At 27.1% G+C, this 20,315-nt stretch overlaps 1 pseudogene; it reads left to right on the top strand.

Moving 5' to 3' along the window:
- Window positions 1-12,661: 12,661 nt before the first annotated feature.
- On the top strand, window positions 12,662-18,292 carry LOC124937893 (annotated as a pseudogene).
- The last annotated feature ends 2,023 nt before the right edge of the window (window positions 18,293-20,315 follow it).

Genomic DNA, 20,315 nt, shown 5'->3' with positions numbered 1-20,315 from the left:
ATGAAAAGAATATTATGAGAGATTGTCCTACCAGGGATAAATGCAGATTGATTAAAATTTATTATTTTGTAAACCACATTACAACAGGAAATTGGTCTGAAATCTTGAACTTTTTCGGGCACCGCAGTTTTGTGGATCAAGATTAGGACCGCCGTATTCCATTGCTTTAACATATTCATGTTCTTGAAAAACTCTAGAACCCCATAAATAATATATTTACTCACAACCAACCAATCGTCTTTGAAGAACTTTGCATTGAAACCATCCGGACCCAGGCTTTTATTACCATCAATACTGAACAAAGCTTCTTTAATCTTAACCCTCATGACAACCTTTATTAACTCGCGACTATCCTCAGCAGAAAATTTTCTATCGACAATCTGATACAAGGTATTCATGTGACTTTGATGTTGCTTTCTTGTATCCATTAGTTGTTTATAGAACTCGATAGCCAGATCTTGTACACCCTTCTGACCCTGAACATATTCGCCATCATCATTCTTCAGCATGCAAACGTTGTTTCTCATGTTTCTAGCCTTGCATTTCCAGTAGAAGAAAACTGTATTTTTATCACCCAATAAAAGCCAGCTCTGTCTTGACTTTTGCCTAACAAAGTTCTCTTCAAGTAGACTCGGCTTCCTGAAGTTTTCGAGTGCATCCCACTCCGCCTCATTGAGTTGTTCAACACTATCATCCCTTAATAATCTTTTTCTGAACCTCTTACAACTAGAACTCTACTAGAGATATTGCTGAACTTTTTCTTGTCAAAGCTTTGGAGTTGAATCTTCAGGATCTTTATCTTTTCAGAAACCATGTACATATTAGAACCCCTAACATCTGTAGACCATACACTTTGAAGAATATCCTTGAATTTGTTGTTTTCCATCTAGAAGTTGAAGAATTTGAAGGGCTTCTTGAACCTCTCCTCTTTTTCCCAGAACAATTTAATCGGACAATGATCAGAAATTCCAGGATTCAGAACATGAAGTTGACTTCTCGGAAATTGGTTGATCCAATTCTCATTGACCAGACATCTGTCAATCTCACTTTTCCTTGTGCGCTCATCTCCTCTTGTAGAAGATCAGGTGAAGAAGTTCCCAGAATTAGTAGGCTCAATACAACCCATATCTCTAATGAAGTCATTAATGTCAAACATATCCTGAATGATTTCAGATTTTGGGCTACGATCAATTTCATTTCTTGTTGCATTATAGTCACCAATGACAGCCCAAAATTTATCACTACCAATCCAGTTCCTAAGGTAATTTCAGATCAGTCTTCTATCAGTTCTTGAGTTAATACCGTACACAATAGCAAGATGGAACACAATTCCGGTGATTCTGTCTTTGACCTCAACCAAGATTGTTTGATCATTAGAAAAGATAATCTTGACCTCAACAACTTTATTATCCCAAATAACCCAAATTCTTCCCGTTTTGTTATTTGAATTGTGAATAATTTTCCAACTGCTATCAATACACAACTTGCTAACATTGTCAGTGTTCCGGTTTTTTACTTTTGTCTCAAGAATACCCATAATAGTGATTTACTGGTTCTCAATGATCCTCCTGAATAAGATTCTGTGTTTATGAAAAATATAAAATATTAATAAATTTTAAGTTTTAATCGGAATAAAAAATCCTATTAATAGAGAGAAATTAAAATTTAAGATTTAAAAAAAATAATAAGTGAAAAGAGATTAGAGATTAAAGAGAATAAGAAAGATATATAATTATATTATTTCTCCTTAATCATAATATATATTCATCTCGTTTATATAATTTGTAAATTATGTTTATTAAATTTAAAATATAATTAATAATTATATATATATATATATATGAATTTATTAATAATTAATTATATTAATTATATATATATATAATCATAATTATTAAATAATAATAATAATAAGTAAAAAAACTAAAATTTTATGTCAATATATCTTAAATTTAAAAACATTATATAGTTTCATATATTATGTAATTAAATATATATATATATATAATTAAATTTAAAATATTCATATTTATTTATTTAATAAAATATACATATATTATATTTTAAATTTAAAAACTTTAGATAAATTAATATTATTTATTATTTAATAGTATATATATATATATATATATATATATATATATATATATATATATATATATATATATATATATATATATATATATATATATTACCATTTTAAAATAGTTGATATTAAATATTTTTTAACTTTATAATTTATAATTATATATAAATATTCAATAATTAATAAATATATATACATATAATATTTATGTAATTAAATTTGTTAATATATATATATATATATATCTAAAATAAAAATAAATAAATAAAATATTATTAAAATAGCTGAGTTCATATACAAAATAATTAATTAATTAATCCTTCCTCAACTCTCATAACTTCTCCTCAACCCTTGATAATTTATTCTCTCCTTAACCCCTCTCTTTTCACAACCTCTCCTCAACCCCTTTCTACCCACAACCTTTATTTTTGTGAGCGACCTTTCTCTTTCCACAACCTCTCCTCAACCCTCTCTCTACCCACGGACTTTATTTTTTTTGTGAGCTATAATTTCTTCTCTAGTTCTCTCTGATCTTCAATTCACATTTATTCTCTCCTAAATCTCTCTCATCCCTCAACCTATGTTATCAAATCTTAAAATTATCATTGTATAATCAGGTTTCTGAGTTACACATTTTAGAAGTTGTTAAATAGAATAAATATATTTCTTCAACAATGTTTATATTATTAATTTTAATTTTTAATTAGGAAAAAAAACTCACTTAGACGTATGTACTTGTACAACTAGTTCATTTAAATGTATGTATTAATAAAATAAAATGTCATTTAAACTTACGTACTATCAAAAAATTGGCTCATTTAGCCTTTTTAGTAACCATGGTTAACTTTTATTTTTAAATTTATATATTTATTAATTAAATATTAATATATTTTCTCTCTCTTTCCTTTTTCATTTATTATTTCATTTATTACTAATAAATGAATAGTCTATTTTTATTTTTTTTATTATTTCTATATGAATATTTATGATTGATTATTTTAATTTTATTATATATATATATATATATATATAAATAAGATCATTCATCATTAATTTTTAACTCTATATTTCTTCTTTTTTTATATATTTTTTTATATTCACATTAATTATTAATTATTTTAAATGTTTGATCCCAATAATTGAATATAACAATGAAAATTCTTTCAACAACAAAAATCCTCATCAAACACTAAAAGAGTAATAATCAAATATTAGACAAAACAATTCATTTACTACTATAAGTCCTGAATAAAAATTAAATAAAAAATTATTAATTTTATTTTTATTTATATTAAACTAAATAAGTAAAAACCTTTTTCATTTTTATTATATTAAATTAAATAAGAAAAAACCCTTAAAAAAATTATTACAGTAAAACCTAAAATTCATAAATAAGTTGTTAAATTTTAAAAAAAAATGAGAATTTAAGAAATATGAGAAATAAAAACTAATAAAAAAAGAAGATGAAATATAAAAGAGAAATTAATATTAAAATAATAAAAAATTTAAGAATAAAATAAATTACCTAGTTTAATTAATGAAAAAGAAGGAGAGAGAAAATATATTAATATTTAATTAATAAATATATAAATTTAAAAATAAAAGTTAACTATGGTTATTAAAAGAGGCTAAATGAGCCAATTTTTGATAGTACATATGTTTAAATGACCTTTTATTAGTATATACGTCTAAGTGAGTTAGTTGTACAAGTACATACGTCTAAGTGAGCTTTTTTCCTTTTAATTATTTATGTTCTAAATGTCTTTATATACTAAATTTGGACCGAATTTAATTATGAAGAAAAATTTTATGCTAAGAAGAAATAAAAGATTAACTAAGAAGAAATAGAAGATCAACTAAGAAGAAATAAAAGATCAAATTATTATTTTTTATTTTTTATTTTTTATTTTTTATTTTTGTATTATGATTTTTTTTATTTATAGTATTTGTATGTGTTGAGTTAAATTATTTTAGTGTTAATTTTGGAATTATATTTAAAAATTATTTTGTCATTTGAAATTTTGTATAAAATAATTGAAATTTTAAAATGATTGATATTACTTAATAACAATTGCATGTAAAACGGTTGTAATTGTTTAATAATAACAGTCTTTAGAGCGGTTGATGTTGCTTAATAACAACCGCTCACAAAACGGTTGTTATTGAGTAATAACAACCGCCCCAAAATGGTTAATATTTCATGTTTGAGCAATGCCAACGGATGTCAACCACTTTTTAAGGTGTTGTTATTACTTAATACAAACCATTTTTTGTTCAATAAGACCTTTTATTTTTTACTAGTTTGAAGTAATTTTCTATTTTGGCCCAAAAACTTATTAAAATTATGGTTTTGTTTCAAAGGTCAGTTACTTCCTATCTATGTCATTGTTTTGTAAATTACAATGATGTTAACTATCAAGACGAGGATAAAGAAGCATTAACAAGATTCAGGAGCTCTACTCAAAAGAAGAGAGTGTTATGAAATAAAAATTCAAAGAGAATTGGTTCTCATTGGGAGACAAGAACACTTCGTTCTTCTACAAGAAATTATCATCTAGAAATTTTAGGAACCAAGTACTTAGGCTGAAAATAACAACGGGAATATGGTTCAAGGGTAGGAAACAATACAAAATAAAGTTATCAGCTATTATAAGAGGTTCATTAGAAACAAGATGGGTAATGAAGTGTTAGAGGATATTTTTGGGTTGCTCCAGTAAAAGATTGTCCATAGAAGAATCATAGAGAACTCCAATGAGTTGATAACAAGAGTTAGCAATGAAGAAGTAAAAAGAATGTTGTTTTCAATGAAAGGTGATAAAAGTCAAGGTCTGGACGGGTATAACATGGCTTTCTTCAAGGAAATGGGAAATTGTAGGAAATAATGTTTGTGATGGGGTCCTGGAATTCTTCCAAAACCGTAAGATGCGTAAGTAGTGGAACATGACGATATTGAATTTGATTCCCAAAAATTCACTCCTAAAAAAAATTTATAACTTTCGTCCTATTTCATGCTATAATGTTATATACAAGATCATTTCTAAAATTCTTTTTCAAAGGTTCAAATTTTTTATTTCTAAAATGATAAGTTAAGGGAAATCAATAATATTTATTTATAATCTCTCTATCTCCCATTACATTCTCCTTATGAACAAATTATTAAAAGGTTATGGGAAGAAATTCATATCACCGCAGGTGGATTTCAAAATTGACAACCAAAAAGCTTTTTTTTACTTGATTAGATGGGCATCCATCCAAAAATTCATATATGTTTCTGAATTTTCTATCATTTTATTGAGTGTATCATGTAATGTGTAACAACACCTCACTTTGTAGTGAGTGTGAATGGTATCCATGGAGGATTCTTTAATGTAAAAGAAGAGTTATGCAAGAAGCCCCTCTCTCACCATATCTCTTTGTCATGACTATGGAGATACTAGATAAAAATTTTAAAATTCTCCTCATGAATCACACATTAATATTTCACATTTACTGCAAAGATGAAACAATTACATATTTGTTTCGCTGATGACCTATTTTTAATGCCTCGTGCAGATGTTGAATCTGTTAGTACAATCAAAGAAGCTCTAACAATGTTTTCAAGTATTATAGGTTTATACTTCAACGAAGAAAAAAGTCAAGCATTTTATGGATGAGTAAAGGAGGAACTAAAACAAAACATTTTCAATGTCATGGGAGTCAAAGAAGGCACCCTGCTAGTAAAATATCTTGGAGTCCCCTATCTTTGAAAAAACTCCAATGCTCACATTTTATACCACTGACTGAAAAAGTTAGAAACTTTTTCCTAGGATGGGCAACTAAAAATCTGTCATATGCAGGAAGAATAGAACACTTGAAAATAATTATTATGATAATAATTGGCTATTGAGCATAGCAAATAGTCATCCCAATAAAAATTATTGTAGAATTAGACCGAATCATGAGAAACAACATATGTGACACACAAGGTAGAGGTGCAAAAAAATCAATAGGAAAATGTCTTCACCCTTACAGAAGAAGGAGGTTTTGGAATAAAGAACTGCGTTGAATGGAACAAAGCACTCACAATTCGACATATATGAGAACTTGAAAAGAAAGCAGACTCTCTAGGTAAAATGGGTTCACTCGAGATTTATGAAAGGAGAATCAAGTATCTAGACATGCAGAATAAGGGATGAAATGATAAGGTCATAGAAGAAAATTATAAGATCAAGAAAGGATACTTATAAGATGATGAAATTAACTATTAAAAATGGAAGGGGAGTAATATTCGGGCATGATTCCTAGCTAGAGAATAATCTCATCATTCTTAAACATGTATTCCAAACAAGTAGAATAAGAAAAGAATGCCTTATGTCCTCGGTCAGAGATGTATATGAAGGAAAATGTGATTCAATTCTAAGGCGATTACTATAAGGAGAAAGAATTCGGAACCTGATCAACAATATGCAGTTCCACGACATAAATGACATTAAAAGCTGGGAAACCGAAAGGAATGAAAATTTGTTGCTAGCATGGCTTGGAATATTATAAGAACAATGGAGTAGGTGGTCGATTGGCATAAAGTGGTCTGGTCTACAAAGATTATACATTGACACCAATTCATCATTTGGCTGGCATATAGAAAAAGATTGATGACAAGAGACATAATTAGGAAATACATAAGCATCCCAGATATAAACTGTCCAATATGTGCAATGTACGAAGAAAGTTTTAACCACATATTTGGGAATGCTCGTTTGTCTCTCAACTATGGTACACATTTACAAAGAATATGAATATCTCTAATTTTCTAGGAATGTGGAATAAGATTAGAGACATAGTAACGATGAAGGTTAAGGGCGATAACTTCTAAATAAATGTTTTCAAATATTTCTTTGGAGCCTTGATTTACAATATCTGGAGGGAGCGAAAAGTTAGAATCTATAGCACAATTGGTGGAATGGATTGGGAAGATGTTACTTATGGCAATGCACTCATATACACTTGGAGAGGAATTCTGAAATACGAAGACAATTGGAGACTAAGCTAAAAGTGGAATATTCTTTTGGAAACCGTCAAAAGTAAAAGTTTAGGGTGTTTGTTTGTGTGTCTGTATTTATTCATTTTTATTTTTTAGTTCTATTGAGATATTTATCTCAAGAATATATGGGAGAGATTACTATAGTGGTGCACCACCAATTATTATAATTATTATAAGCAGTTTATATTGATTGATTATGTATGTCTTATTTATGATATTAAGTTAACTTAATGTTTCTTTCATGTATGAGGATGGGTATATGAAATTAATTTATGTTAGTTGACAATTTGAAAAGTTATGGAAAACTGTTAACAATAAATATTATGCCAGGGTTTTATAAATATGAGCCATTGATTAATTTATAAATAACTAATTATAATTACTTCTAACTTTTCCTCTTATTGCCTTTTTCCCTAACTTTTTGTGCACTTTCTGAAAGTTGAATATAAACATATAAACCGGCCACACCGGTGAGGAAACAGTACATGGATAGGATCAAAGGACCAGTAATAAAGCCCAAGTATCCTATTTTGAACCCTAACATGTATCAGATTGATTCATAGTTTTAAAAAATAAGACACTGAAATATTATTTTAATTGCTTATTTGGTTATATATTAGAGATTATAAAACAGGGCAGCAACAAGAATATACTCTGCCTCTTTGATATGTTTATTATTTCTGAATAATTCATTTAACTAGGTTACAATTGATGGGTTTATATTATATTATATTATATTCTCTATATCAATTACGAGCTAATTTCTAGCAATTGAATTGCTAATTGCTGGCATCCTTGATCCAGGTTCAGATTGGTTACATGTATATTTTATCTATCAATATTAAATATGTAATTGTTGCTTGAAGTTAGATATCATTGATGATTATTGATTTGATACAAAGAAACTGTTTTAAGAAAACCCTATAAAATATAGGATTATAATCAATCTTTTTATTAGTGGCTTTGAATTATTATACTTATTTAAGCCATTGTTATAATCAGTCTTCGAATTATAATTTCAAATATTTTTAAATTAAATAAAATTTAAAGAGAATATAAATTAACATGTACTGGTAATATAAATATACAAACTTTTTATTGTTCACACAAACATTATTGATTTAATAGATAATAAAACCAAGTTATTAGATACACATTCTTCGTTAATGCTATGAAAACCATCTACTTATTCATCACAGCAGCCTATGCAAAACTTTGGTTTAGCTTCCCAGTTACAAGAGCAACAATGATGAGGACAAATAGGACTCGGACACTCTGTATATTCAAATTAAATTATCAATATAATATACAAATACATAATTAGTTATTTCTACTAATACTAAACTAGAATAAGAAAATATATTACCATAACTTATATATTTAGTTGCTTGCTCTAGAGTCTCAAACTTTAAGGGCATACGATTTGGAACGGCTTCAACAATGAAGTTGGATGATCCATAAGCCACCAAAATTAACATACATATCACCAAATTAGAAGACACTCTCATCATGATGGGGACAAGGGAGATATAATAGATTATTAAACAAAAAAGAACACAAATTTATAGGCCAAATATGTCATATAATCCACACAAGATTATTTAAATACAATGCAATTAATTGGATTACAAATATCTCACACAAGATTATATAAGATAAGGATTAATGGTTACTTCAATGCTACTTTTACGGCATTATCTAAATCCACTCACAACTTAACACATGTAAGTCTTTAAATTTTTTTCTCTCTAAAAACTAACTCATAAATTTAACTATAGTTGAGAATTTAAAGGAGAAATAATATATTAAATTATTTTATATACTTTTTACGTAAAAATAACCAAATAATTCTAAATCATTATTAATTAAATATAAATATATATTTATAAGGAATAACATAATAATATTTAAAAAAATATATACTAATTAAATATATATCACATTAATATTAATATTTTTTTTTTTTTTAGAAATCTAGACAATTTTTAAATTTGACAATGAAATAATAATTGAATTACAGACAATAACAATATTATATTATTTGTTAACATAGGAATGTTATAACAATATTATATTATTTGTTAACATAGGAATGTTATATACGGTTAATATTAACAATTAAGGAAATTATGCATTAAATTATTATATATATATTTTTTATAAATAACAACTTAATAATTTTACAAAATATATTATTAATTAAATATATATAGGTTAATATTATATGGATGTGGTTAGAATTTTAAAGAAAAATTATGTATTAAATTATTATATATATTTTTAGGAGAAACAATATAATAATTTTAAATTATTATTAATTAAATATATATCATAAAATATTATGAATGTACAATAAATATATATATATAAATATAACATTCAAGTATCATCAAATATATATCACATAATAATTTTTTTAAATTGTTAAGTTATTACTCATAAATAAATAAATATATATATATATATAATTTAATACATATATATTTAATTAATAATAATTTAAAATAATTATATTCTTTTTCGTTAAAATAAAATATATAATAATTTAATATATTATTTTCTCCTTTAAATTTTGAACCATAGTTAAATTCATGAGTTAAGGGTGAAAAAAGAAATTTAAAGATATTATTAACGAATGTGTTGTTATTATCTGTTAGCAAAATAACTAAAGATCTTAAATGTCTTGTTATTTTTTCTAACGAATGTGTTGTGTTTCAGGACAAGTTGACAGGAATGAAGATTGGTGAAGGACAACTTGTCAACGATATTTATATTGTTGATCTTTCTAGATGTGCTTTCAATTCATACACTATTTTTGAGCAAGATTTATGGAATCAAAGGCTAGGACATCCTTCTAATAAAGTTGTAAAACATCTTTTTCGAATAGATAATTTTTGTTCAAATTGTGATATTTGTCAATTTTCAAAACAAACCAAACTTCCTTTTTCCATCTCTACAAATAAAACCAAATCTCCTCTCGAATTGATACATTCAGATGTATGGGGTCCTACACCTATCGATTCGTATAATAATTTTAGATATTATGTTAGCTTCATCGATGATTTCTCACGAACATCTTGGATTTATCTTTTAACTTCAAAGGTGGAAATGTATGAAATTTTTTTAGAATTTAATTCATTTGCAGAAAATCATTTTAATGCCACAATTAAAAACTTTCGATCTGATAATGGTACTAAATACATTAACTCAAAATTTTCAAACTTCTTTAAATAAAAGGGCATTGTTCATCAAAAAACTTGTCCTCACACACCTGCCCAAAATGGAGTTGCTGAACGAAAAAATAGACACCTTCTTGAGGTAACCCGAACTTTACTTTTCCAGTCTAATGTCCCTAAGAGATTTTGGTTTGCTGCCCTTCTCGTTGCGGTTCACCTTATAAACAGAATTCCTACCTCTGTATTGAATGGAAAAGCTCCACTTAATGTCTTAAATAACAAAGAAATCTCTTATGAACATTTGCGTGTTTTGGTTGCACATGTTTTGTTCACACTAGTCGCACCGATAAACTTAGTACAACTTCCATTAAAACTTTGTTTCTTGGATATTCAACGACTCAGAAAGGGTACAAATGTTATGATTTTGAAACTAATAAAATTTACATATCTAGAAATGTTATATTTAGAGAGCATGAGCCATTTTTCAAAGAAAAAATTAATGATTATGATTCTTTTAACGATTTTATCCCTACTCTTAACCCTTTTACAGATGTAACTACAGGAAATGAAGCACTAAGGTCATGCTCATGCTCAGAGGGAGATGAGGTGCCAAGGACAAAAGATAACGTGGAATCCGATATCATCTCAGGGGAAAATTAGAGAGTTCAACCTATTCAAGAGAAAATCAAGAGTCACATGGTTCGAAAAATCCATCAGAACAAGAAAGGCAACCTATTTTAGAAGAATTTTGTGAAAACCTATCAGGATATAAAGTTGTAAGAAGATCCGTGCGTCCTAGCCGACCACCTGCAAAACTTGATGACTATATTTCTTATAAGGTATCATATTCAACAATTTTTATCTTTTGAAAAAATTTCTCCAACACATTTTAATTTTTTAACTTGTTTAGATAACATTGAGCCTAAAAATTTTCAAGAAGCTGTTTCTAATCCTCTATGGCAACAAGCTATGTGTGAGGAACTAAAAACACTTGAAAAAAAATCATACTTGGGATATTGTTGTTCCTCCTACAGGAAAAAGACCCGTCGGCTGTAAATGGGTATATAAAATAAAATATGATAGTGATAGTAAAATAGATAGATACAAGGCACGTCTTGTAGCAAAGGGATATACTCAAACATATGGTATAGATTATGAGGAAACATTTGCCCCGTAACCAAAAATGAGCACTGTTAGAGGTGAATGTTTTGATTGTTGATCCTTGCTCTGAGAAAATAAAAAAAAAGTAATTGTTAGCTTAAATTAATATCTCTTATTTATACTTACAATTATATTTAAATGTTTTGGTAATTAGAATTTGAACTTTTATTAATAATATTTAATTAATTGTTTGTTTTAAATACAGGTATTGAATAATATAATAATTTGATAATTGAATAATATTTAAATGGTTTTTTACAATAATTTATATAAAAAAAATAATAATAAAAAATCTTAATAAATTTATCGGCACATAGTTATAGTGTACCGGCGCAAGATTATGTGTCTATAACTTTTTTACGGGCATATATTTATCCTTTACCTGCGCAAGATTATGTGACGATCAATATCTTTACCGACACATAATTATCCCTTACCAACACAAATTTATTTATCGGTATAGACCTTTGTAGACTACACTTTTACTGGTGCTAATTTAATTATACGCCATGAAAGCTTAATTTATCTACCGGTAAAAGTATTTCTTTTGTTGAAGCGTAGACGAAATCTTTTATTTATGTATTACGGAAAAGTCTTTGTCCATAATAAACGATCGACCGTCTATGGGGAATCCACCGTCTACCCCTAAGGAATCTCTTTTTTGAGGACGTTATTATTTTACACGCCAAATTTTTAATTTTTCTAATTTTGTGGGAAAAGTTAGGTATCGAGTCTTAAGTCACAAACTCATTTTAACCAATTTTCTGATTTGATTTAATTTATTTTATTTTAAAATTTAGGAAGAGAGATTTCATATTTATTTCTAAAAATACGAAAATCATGCATTTTCAGGGAGGATGTTTTAAACGTGTATAGTTTTGTTTGATGACTTTGATGGGACATTTGATGTTTAACTAAAAATAATATTTTGGTCATTCATTTAAAAAAAAATATATTTTACACTTATACGAGTATTAAAGACACAATGTTTTGTCTTCTTCGACATACATGAGCTATATGAGGTTGTTTATGTTCAGGTAGTATATGATGTTCGCTATGCGACGCTAACTATACACCTATATATTTAGGTGTTGAGATTCAACAATGAAGAATGACGATATATCCCTTTTACCAGAGATGTTGTGTGATATTTGAACATAGGAAAAAATTTTCAGGATTAACTCTTTCTTCCAGTACTAAGTGAGGGGACCATAAGAGATGGCAAGGGGCATCTCAATTGAGATCACTCCTTACATCGGTGGCCTTCAAATCGCCCTTGTCGGTAGCCTCTCTTACCCCAGAAGTCATATAGACGACATATTTACTCTTTTAACTAGGCTTGTTGATTCGTTGTGCCTGACTAACATAATTAACCAAATCGAAGAGTCTATTGTGTGTCTACTATATATTAAATACATGTATGCATATATGAGATAAGTGTCCAAAAACATATTCTGAAATCCTTTTGAAAATAAAATGGGAAAATAAAAACGCATAACCTAACGAGTTGTTGTTTTCGAGTATTTCTTACACAAATACTAAATCGTGAGTCACGTAGACTAGAAGATTCAAGCACTATTTACGGGGTAAATAAGCACATCCAAGAAGGATAACGATCTGACAAACATCACGAAAAAAACGACACAGAGGTAGGCTAGAGCCATAAACGAAGGAGTGGACGAATGATGAAAGGTTTAGACTAAGTTTATATTGTTGTTTCTTATGTAATTTTCAGTGACTTGTAAAATGAGTAAAAAGGAGTGCATGTTATTAATGTTTATCACGCATTGAAATAAAAACTCTTGTTTATTAAAATTAAATCGAAGCGAAAATTAAACGTCCTTTTACCATTAGGACACATATGGACTCTTTTAGTTGATTCCACTAGTTCATATCTTATCTATATCTAACAAATTAAAAAATGTATAAGATATTTGATCATTGATATGTTTTTTAAATATTTGATAATATATATTCCATAATCAATACTCCACATCTTATAACTAAGCTTAATAAATTTTGTTATTAATATAAGAAAAACTTCAAAAACAGGAAAACACATCCATAATAATAATTTCAAAATTTTCTTGATAAATAAAAAAAAAATAATTAATTTAATAAATTAATATATTTTAATATATGAGACCGATTATAAATTTCAAGAAGAGGGGGAGAGAGGAAGAGAGATAATACATTCAGAATAATATAGAAACGAGAATAATTGGTAAGAATGGTGTTGAATGAACGGTGTCTTGCTTTTCAAAAGTCATTATATTCTTCTTTTTTTTTTTTTTTCTATTCAGATGATGATTTACAAAAATGGATAAACTTTTTATTTTCAAAATAAAAGGTTTGCAGATATTGATTCATACTTATAAACATAGTTGAGTGGACGGCCAATAATTTTGTAGTTTTTTCATAAAACAACTTTACAGAAATTAAAATAAAAACAGTCCAACATCAAACAATTTTGTAACTTATATATAACCCTTTAAAAATAAATTATTAATTAATATTTATATATGCGTTCAGTATGAAATATGCATAAATATGTTATACCAAGAAACATTGAAAATAATTTTAATAAAATATTTAGAATTAAAATAAGAAATTTATCTCCACAGATTTGTTTCAAAAAATCTCATAAGCTTATTTGTAATCAACAATATTGCTTTTATGAAATTTTGAGAGAGAATATATTTATAGGATTAAAGAAATGTAGTAGAAAATGACTTTTTTCAGAAATCATAATCTTTTAATTGTTAATCTACTATATAAACATGTCATGAAAAATTCAAATCATAACCAAATTATGAGAAAAGATTACTTAGGTTAGTTAAATGAAAGTAACTTATGTTATAAAAAGAAAATCAATAAATATATTATCAAAGATGTAATAGAAATAAAAAAAAAAAAAATCAAACTTCTATAAAAAATAAAAATAAAACATTTGAAGGCCTTTTAGTTTGTCAAATTATTTTATTTTTTGCACTCTTATTTTCACATTAACTTGATCTTTCATTCTCCATATTAACATCCTAAAAATTACAAAACTATGTCAGAGAAAAAATTAATTGACCTCTAAAATGAAATCATAGTTTTTAAATAAGTTTTTGAGTCAAAATAAAAATTACATCAACTTTATATATTTGAAAGAAGATCTTATGTACGATGTAATGAGTTAAAATATGTTATTTTTATTGAAAAATTTGTGTAGTTAATTTTATTTTATAATAAATTTTAGTATTCATGATTATATGTTTATTTTGAGTCACTTTGTATTTTGATCCATATAACATACACAATTTTAAATTAAAAAAATTTCATTTCAAAATATTTAAATAACTTACATTAATTTAAAAACATTACATACACTATTTTAACTTTTAAGCATTTGAAAGTAACTAAAGTCACAAATAAATTTATATATATATAATTAAATATTATGAATTCAATTTTACTAAAACTCTTTAAATTGAATCGGGAGGTTTAATATGTGTGATGCTAATTTTTTAAATAAAAAAAATACTTTATAAACTAGATGTGTCGGTTCAAATCATATTAAAATATTATACATTCTAATTAAAAATAGGCATAATTATGAGAGATGGTGCTATTTAATTAAGACTCTTCTTGTAAAACTTAAAATTAATTCAGAGCCAAGTTATTTTACTATTTTGAAACTAATTTTAATTAACCCGATACTTAATTAAAATGGCCTTAGAATGATGTGTACCTCCGTTTAGAATAAAATCTTTAAAGTAGATTAGAATAATGTGGACATCTATTACGAACCAAATCTTTAAAAATAAATCAAGCATTTCCTATATAACATCTATTTATATAGTTCAAACTATAATATATATAGTTATAGTATATATATGGTTAAAATTAAATGATAAAACATCTATTTTATTAACTTGTAAATTAAAACAAAACTTCAATTATTATTAAGAGATATATTAGCTCATGCTAACTTTCACCCTCCACATATATATTAGGTTTAAATACTTTCGGTTGATCCTCGTGAAAATAAAAATAAAATAATATTAATATTAATAATAATAATACAATGTGGCACAATAATAAAATAATAAATTAATACACTTTCCTAATAAGTAAAGAATTAAATTAAAATACATATAATTATTATCAAATTAATATTCTTATGTCAGAAATTATATTACGTTGTTTTAAGTTTCTTCTTATATTCAAAGATTATATTGTTTTTAAAAAAAAAAAAATAATAAAGATTCAACTTCTTGTTCGAAATCATTTGTTCTAGATCATTACTTAATTTAATTTTATAGTTAGTTATCTTGCTATTGAGTTTAAGTTAGAAAAAAACTCTTGCAAAAATACACATTACAATTTAAGATTACATTAACTAATTTTATTTTTTTTCTAATTTAAATAATTTATTTTTTCTCAACTATTTTATACTGTTCTATAATTTATTCCAATTTTACCAATAAATTAAAGTTGACATCGGATGGTCTAAAGTTAATGGAACTCGTTGAAGTAAATGTCTTGATTATGATATATATCATTTTTTGGTCTAAATATATTCTAATTTTAGACTATAATATATTCCAATTTTACTAATAAATTAAAGTTGACAATGAATGGTCTAAATTTAATGAAAGTGGTTGAACTAAATGTCTTAATTAATAGATATCAATTTTTGGTCTAAATTTATTTGAATGTTACCAAATTTTGGTATAAATTTATTCCAATTTTACCAATTTTTGTTTTATAATTTATTCCAATTTCACAAAGAAATTAAAGTTGACAACGGATGGTCTAAATTTAATAAATAAAAAAAAAGAAGGAGAGGGAGAGGGAGAGGGAGAGGGAGAGGGAGAGAGAGAGAGGGGAGAGAGAGGAAGAGAGAGACTTATAAATTTCTTTACATTCTACCTTTACACACTTCTTATCAGCAGTGTTACTTAGTTTCTTCAGGTAATTATATCTCTCTTTCTTTAACTTTTATTTCTTTGTAAGTTAATATGAAGTTTAAATTAATATAACTCAGTCTAGTTGGAAAGTTCGAGTCTATTAGTCTAGGTAATGATCATTATATGTTATAACAAGATTGAAATCAATTTGGAGAGTAAGTTAAACGTGAACTATCCTATTATATATTAAGTTTTAGGACCAAAGAAAGGAAGGGCCATCCTCTTTGAAGGGATGATTAAATGGAAATAAGGTAGTTGCCAAAAAGCTAACTAATCAAGAAAGGCTGAATTCTGGAGAATGGCTTCGAAGCCGGACTTCTCCATATATAGACATAGAAAGATATATGAAGTACGACCCATACTTAAATAAGAACGAAAGATTTATTTATGAAACAAATGAAGAATTAAAGCGTCTTAAGGCAAGTGGCTAGTAAGGAAAGAATATTAGGATTCTCAATTTCTCTCTTAGTGGAGCATCTGATCCAAGTCTAGCCGGGTATATAAGTTATATTTAATAAATTAAACACTGAATATTATGTTTCAAAATATGGTTGTTCAATCATGCATGTTTTTTGTTTTATGTTTTCAAAATAGGTTATACTATACAAAAATAAGGTTAGGCTCTCCACCACAAGAGATTAACGTAGATTTTGATACCGAAAATAACGACCTATGGATCAGTTGTAAACCATGTGTGTCCTCAATTTTCCCAATTGGGGGTAAGTGCATTTAAAATAAATAATAATTATATTGTTTGGACTTTTTTTACACTTAATTCATACCATAAATCCATGAAGGTTCTATAATTTAATTATATGATGAGTTAAAATTTATGATCATGATCCGTACATGCTCTAAGTGTTTTATATATATATATATATATATATATATATATATATATATATATATATATTTTTTTTGTTTATGAATTTGCAGATTGAGCTTAATCTTTTTGATCCAGCCATCTCATATGCTACACCGCTTACTTGTTCGGACAAAGAATGCCCTAAATATCATGAATGTGCTAATAAGAATAGATCATGTCGACTTTCTCTTAACTATGGAGACGGAAGCTAGGCATCCGGTTATTATTTAACTGACATGCTACAGTTTGATACTATTTTGGGACCTTCTAATTTGACGGCAAACTCATCTATCTGCTCTGGTTAATTTTGGGTAAGGACTAATTAATGAGAACATTGATCACATGATTTTTCCAAATAATTGTTTTCTTTTAATATAGTTTTGGATTTTTTTTATGTATTAATTGGTAATATATAACAAACAATTATGTAGTTTAATTAAAACTCATTTTTTTCTTTAATGTTTTAGTTTTGGTTGATAAAATTAATTTGTCGTCTTTTAATAGGTGTAGTACACACGTTGAGGGATTAATAAGCTAAGAAGGTAGAGCAGTTGATGGGATTTTTGGATTTGGTCGAAGAGATCGAGTCATCGGTTATATCGCAGTTGTCATCACGTCGTACTACTCCTAGAATATTTTCTCATTGTTTGCGCGGAGACGGTGGTGGGGTACTTGTTATAGGATAGATTAGACACGCAGCTATGGTGTGTAGTCCGCTAGTGACGTCAAAGTAAGTAACCTTGTTTACATTTAATAAAATATTTCATCCTTAGTAAAGTTTTATATATATATATATTAATATCTTATAGAACTTATATATTTGATTTGTACTATATATATTTTAGTACGGATCACTACAATATTAATCTTCAAAGCATTAGTGTTGACGGTCATAAATTATTGATCAATCAAAAGGTCTTCATCACATCAGAAAGTCAAGGAACATGAACATTTGTAGATTCTGGTACAACTTTGTCATATTTGGGGACCGAAACTTACTACCCATTCATGGAAGAATTATGTTAATCTTTTATTAAATTTCAATAATGTTGAAAATAATGAATCAGTCATCATTGGGTAACGTATAAGTGGCTTGGGGAATATAAATATTTCCACATTGGTTAATGTTTAAGTCAAACTTGGGAAGTGGAGTAGTGGTTTGAGTAATGTAAAGGTTTCTAGGGTAATGTAAGGGTTTCTTGTATATTGTATATAAATAGGGCTCTCCCCCTCTCATGTAATCAATATAATAATAAATAATATATTACAAATGGGCGAAGAAAAATGTAGAAATTTTAATGGGAGAAACCTGAAAGAATTTCTTGCTCAAAACAATGGAGGAAAAAGCAATGATCAAATGGGCTGGAATACTAGGTCAACTACTGGACAACACAACTTTAACATATCAGTTTACCAAATTCATGCAAACACAAGAGGCTCGGTCCACATCAAAGTGGACCCAGGTATTTTTTCAAAATATTTTATATATTTTTGCAAAAATTCTAATTATTGGGTAGTTGATTCAGGAGTCTCAGATCATATGACTAGAAATAAAAATAAAGTTTTGAATTTTTCCATTAAAAATTCACATCAAAGTGTTAAAACAGCTAATGATTCAAATATGTCAATCTTAGGAACTGGGTCTATCAGAGTATTTTCAAAAAATGTTGATGATGTTCTTTATGTTCCACAATTATCTCCTAACTTATTATCTGTTAGCAAAATAACTAAAGATCTTAAATGTCTTGTTATTTTTTCTAACGAATAACAAAGAAATCTCTTATGAACATTTGCTTGTTTTCGGTTGCACATGTTTTGTTCACACTAGTCGCACCGATAAACTTAGTATAACTTCCATTAAAACTTGTTTCTTGGATATTCAACGACTCAGAAAGGGTACAAATGTTATGATTTTGAAACTAATAAAATTTACAAATCTAGAAATGTTATATTTAGAGAGCATGAGCCATTTTTCAAAGAAAAAATTAATGATTATGATTCTTTAACGATTTTATCCCTACTTTTAACACTTTTACATATGTAACTACAGGAAATGAAGCATTAAGGTCATGCTCATGCTCAGGGGGAGATGAGGTACCAAGGACCAAAGATAACGTGGAATTCGATATCATCTCAGGGGAGAATTAGAGAGTTCAACCTATTCAAGAGAAAATCAGGAGTCACATGGTTCGGAAAATCCATCAAAATAAGAAAGACAACCTATTTTAGAAGAATTTCGTGAAAACCTATCAGGATATAAAGGTGTAAGAAGATCCGTGCGTCCTAGCCGACCACCTGCAAAACTTGATGACTATATTTCTTATAAGGTATCCTACCCTATTCAACAATTTTTATCTTATGAAAAAATTTCTCCAACACATTTTAATTTCTTAACTTGTTTAGATAACATTGAGCCTAAAAATTTTCAAGAAGTTGTTTCTAATCCTCTATGGCAACAAGCTATGTGTGAGGAACTAGAAGCACTTGAAAAAAAATCATACTTGTTACTCCTATAGGAAAAAGATCTGTCGGCTGTAAATGGGTATATAAAATAAAATATGATAGTAATGGTAAAAATAGATAGATACAAGGCACGTCTTGTAGCAAAGGGATATACTCAAACATATGGTATAGATTATGAGGAAACATTTGCCTTCGTAGCCAAAATGAACACGGTTAGAATTCTTTTATCGATTGCCACTAATAAAAATTGGAATATTTTTCAAATGTATGTAAAAAATGCTTTTCTCCAGGGTGATTTAGAGGAGGAAGTGTATATGGATCTTCCTCCAGGTTACAAAGACACCTTGAGTTCTAAACTTGTTTGTAAACTTAATAAAGCTATATATGGATTAAAACAGTCTCCCCGTACTTGGTATGTTAAATTAAGTAATGCTCTTCATCAAAATGGATTCACAAAAAGTACGGCAGATTCCTCCCTATTTATTAAAAATTTCTCTCTTTTTGTTCTTATATATGTTGATGATATTATAATTACTGGGAACAATGACGAAGTAATAAATAAAGTTAAAAAGTATTTACAAAAAAC

Source organism: Impatiens glandulifera, chromosome 5 (assembly GCF_907164915.1).
Source record: "Impatiens glandulifera chromosome 5, dImpGla2.1, whole genome shotgun sequence".
NCBI classification, from domain to species: Eukaryota; Viridiplantae; Streptophyta; class Magnoliopsida; order Ericales; family Balsaminaceae; genus Impatiens; species Impatiens glandulifera.
Note: the sequence above shows the minus strand (reverse complement) of the source record. Positions and strands in the feature narration are given on the sequence as shown.